Source organism: Saccopteryx bilineata, chromosome 3, assembly GCF_036850765.1.
Source record: "Saccopteryx bilineata isolate mSacBil1 chromosome 3, mSacBil1_pri_phased_curated, whole genome shotgun sequence".
Classification (NCBI taxonomy): domain Eukaryota; kingdom Metazoa; phylum Chordata; class Mammalia; order Chiroptera; family Emballonuridae; genus Saccopteryx; species Saccopteryx bilineata.
The window spans coordinates 292,604,899-292,608,842 of record NC_089492.1 but is presented as its reverse complement, the minus strand read 5'-3'; positions in this window follow the sequence as shown (position 1 = coordinate 292,608,842).

Genomic DNA, 3,944 nt, shown 5'->3' with positions numbered 1-3,944 from the left:
AATGTCCCGCTGTCGTCGACGGGAGTGACGCCACGCCAGCCCGGACAGGCGTGGGAGCTGACTGGGTGCGAGCGGGTTCCTGTCGCCGGCTCTGCGCGCCCCGAGACCCCATTTGGGTCCGGCGTTCTAGCTCCAGTGCGGTAACTGTCGCGCCTGCTTAGACCCGCTCTGCGCATCTCCGTCGGCCGGCCCAGGAGGCTCCACGTCCTCCTCTCCCTGCCCCGCGCCTCTCCTGGGACAACGCCATTGCCCTCTGTCACCTCCCGTCCCCAGGCTCGCGCAGGCGTCTGCCATTCCCTCCCGCGGAAACCCTGCAAAGTGTAACATTAAATGAAGTTATGGATGTATGTGTAGAGAGAGAGAGAGAGAGGAAGCCTAGATGATGCTAGGAGTCAACATTTATGACGGAGACCTTGACCAAGACAAGGGCGTGTGGGAGGTGCTCTTACACCTGTGTCACTGGGAGAACCTGCAGGGACAGCTCTAGAGCCAGGATCGAGCTCCACAACAGTAACTGCCCCTGTCCTCAACTTCCTCTTTCCGCTCTCGAAAAGTACTTCCATTTTTCTCCGGGCAGAAACCTCCACTTGGCTGGCCTTGGCTGCACATTCCGGATGGCAGTCTTTTCTCCCCGCGAATAAATCATTTTTGCTGAATGAACACCTGGCCGTCTTTTTACTTATGTCTGGCATATTTGGGGCTCATCCGGGATCCAGAGGACACCCCCCACCCCCACCCCGCATAGCTCCAGCGCTGGTGAGCAAACAGGTGTGGCGCCCACAGAGCCATCTCAGCTCCTTGTTTTTTTGCCGCGGCCTAGGAGCTAAAGGGTAAATTTTCTCCTGGATCTGAGCTTGTGCTTGTTGCGTTCTGAAGCTCTCCAGGTTTTACTAGGAATCTATTTCGAGTTTTGGGGGGTTTTGTCTTTTTTTTTTTCTGTTAAAAGGCTTTCTTTGAGCTCTCGTTTGACACTGGCTTAACCCCCTCAGACTGTTTCTTGGGACTGGTTTATTTGTGTCCCCGTGAACAATCTGATTCTATCTGGAACCAGACTGTCCCACTGTAATTGTACTGTAATTCATCTACTGCTCCAAGATGTGACCTCTGATGCCAGACCCCTGGGGAGGGAGATTGTTCACTTCAAACCCCTCTGGAGACTGTTTGAACCTCATCGATGTTTGTTCTGAAACGAGCCAGCACCCCTCCCCTGCCTCCTGCTATGTGCTGGTTTCTGGAATGTTATCTGCACCTGAGAATAGTCACGTAGTAGTAGTAGTGTGATGATTCCGTCTTACCCTATATAATTGTCTGGCGCCTGCTAAGTTGTGCCAGGATGTTTATCTTGCAGCTACCCAAGGCACACAGTGTGTGTGAGTTTCCTTTCATAAATTTTACCAGTTACCAGACTGGAGTGGCAGCCTCTTCCTTTGGTCTCTCCCTGACCTCTCTGCTGAGGTAGCTTTTCAGTCTTGGTGCCTTTCCCTGGGTTTCCACACACTGACACCAGGCTCTTTCAGGAGCAGGCTTTCTCTACAGAACTGGCTGTTCAGCTCTCAGCTGACCATTTTGTGACCAGGCTGTCCTAAAGATGACTGGTCAGTACAAAGCCTGCAATTTACTTAAGCTGTTTTAGACTGTTTGGGAGAAAAGTCCCTAAATAATGGGATCTGAGTTATCTAAATACTTTCAAGGTGCCCTTTCTACATGGACCCTGACTGAATTGATGTTTAAAACTACAGTCCTGCCCTGGCTGCTTGGCTCAGTGGTAGAGCGTCAGCCTGGCGTGCAGGAGTCCTGGGTTCGATTCCTGACCAGGGCACACAAGAGAAGCGCCCATCTGCTTCTCCACCCCTCCCCCTCTCCCTCCTCTCTGTCTCTCTCTTCCCCTCCCGCAGCCAGGGCTCCATTGAAGCAAAGATGGCCTGGGCGCTGAGGATGGCTCTGGGGCCTCTGCCTCACGCACTAGAATGGCTCTGGATGCAACAGAGTGACGCCCCAGATGGGCAGAGCATCGCCCCCTAGTGGGCATGCCGGATGGATCTCGGTTGGGCGCATGCGGGAGTCTGTCTGACTGCCTCCCCATTTCCAGCTTCAGAAAAATACAAAAAAAATTTTAAAAACAAAAACAACAACAACAAAAAACTACAGTCCTGCCCTGGCTAGATAGCTTGGTTGGTTAGAGTGTCATGCCGAACTGCAAAGATTGCCAGTTAGATCCCCAATCAGGGCACATGCAGAAACAGATTGATGTTCCTGTCTGTCTCTCTCTCTCCCTCCATTCCTCTCTCGCTAAAATCATTAAGTAAAACATTTTTTTTAATTCTGAAAAAAAAAAAAATACAAAGTACAGTCCTACCTGGCCTGTGGTGGCACAGTGGATAGAGCATCGACCTGGAATGCTGAGGTTGCCAGTCTGAGACCCTGGGCTTGCCTAGTCAAGGCACATACGAGAAACAAGTTGATGCTTTCCATTCCTCCCCCACCCCATCCTTTCTCTCTCTGTCTCCTCTATCCAAAATCAATAAATACAGTAAAAAAAACAAACACCAAACAGCTACGGTCCCTCCTCGTGCACTTTTATAACTAAATGGACAATGTTAGACTATCAATATCTGTCATGAGGAATGTTTGAAATTTCTCAACTTTTCTGAAAACCGAATTGGACAATCATAGTTCTGAAATGGCCAAGAGTAAATGGAGCACACCTATTTTGAGTGGCATTTTGAGGCTTCCCAATGTTACTAAGGAATCTGAAGTTGCCTCTTTGCAAAATGAAGTTTTAGAATTAACTGAGGCCAATGAACCTTTGAAGAAAGAGAAGACAGCATAGGAAGGCTCCTGTGACCTGCCTCTGGTATCCGCTTGCCTTCTGCCGGGACTGCTTTTTCTCAGGCTCCACCTTTGGAGCCATTTGGCTTCCACTCCGGCTTCACCTTTGGTGCAGTCCCCCTCTGGACCTTCTCTCACTCCCTTCTCTGAACCTATCAGTACTTGACCCTTTCAAGTTAACCCCCCTGAGGATCTGTGGCAGGTAGAACAGGACGATGGACCGGGTACAGAAGGTCACCAAGGTGGAAAGCCCCGGGTACCTAGCAATGGGCAAAACTGGGAAGACAAGGCCCTCAGCCCCAGGGTGACCTTTCCTCCCCTAGCATAGCACTGGTTGTGCAGTTTAGAGCCCCCCTGACCTTTCATATAACTGCTCATGTGGGTTAGACTTCTCTAGAAGGGGGGACAAACAAGGGGGCTGCAGAATAGCCCATAAGCATGAAGTCCCAATGAGGTTCTGATCTGCATCAAAATATATCTAGATCCAGTGTTTTGGCTCCAGGCCCAGAAAAGCAACAAAACCAGACAAGTGACATCAGCGCTGGCCCCAAGACCTGGAAAGCTGATGAATATCCCATTGAGATCCTCCCCAGGACCTCCCCTAAGATCTCCACTCTTAAAAGTGTTAGGGCCCTGGCCAGTTGGCTCAGTGGATAAGAGTATTGGCATGGTGTGTTGAAGTCCCAGGTTCGATCCTTGGTCAAGGCACACATGAGGAACGACCATCAGCTTCTCTTCCCCTCTCTCTTCCCCTCTTGCAGCCAGTGGCTTAACTGGCTTGAGCATCAGCCCAGGTGCTGAGGATAACTTGGTTGATTTGAGCATCAGCCCCAGATGGGGGTTGCTGGCTGAATCCCAGTTGAGGTGCATGGGGGAGTCTGTCTATCTCCCCTCCTCTCACTTGAAAAAAAAAAAGCATTAGGCTGACCTGTGGTGGCACAGTGGATAAAGCGTCAACCTGGAAACGCTGAGGTTGCCGGTTCAAAACCCTGGGCTTGCCTGGTCAAGGCACATATGGGAGTTGATGCTTCCTGCTCCTCCCCCCTTCTCTCTCTCTCTCTCTCTCTCTCTCTCTCTCTCTCTCTCCTCTCTATAATGAATAAAAAAAAAAAAGC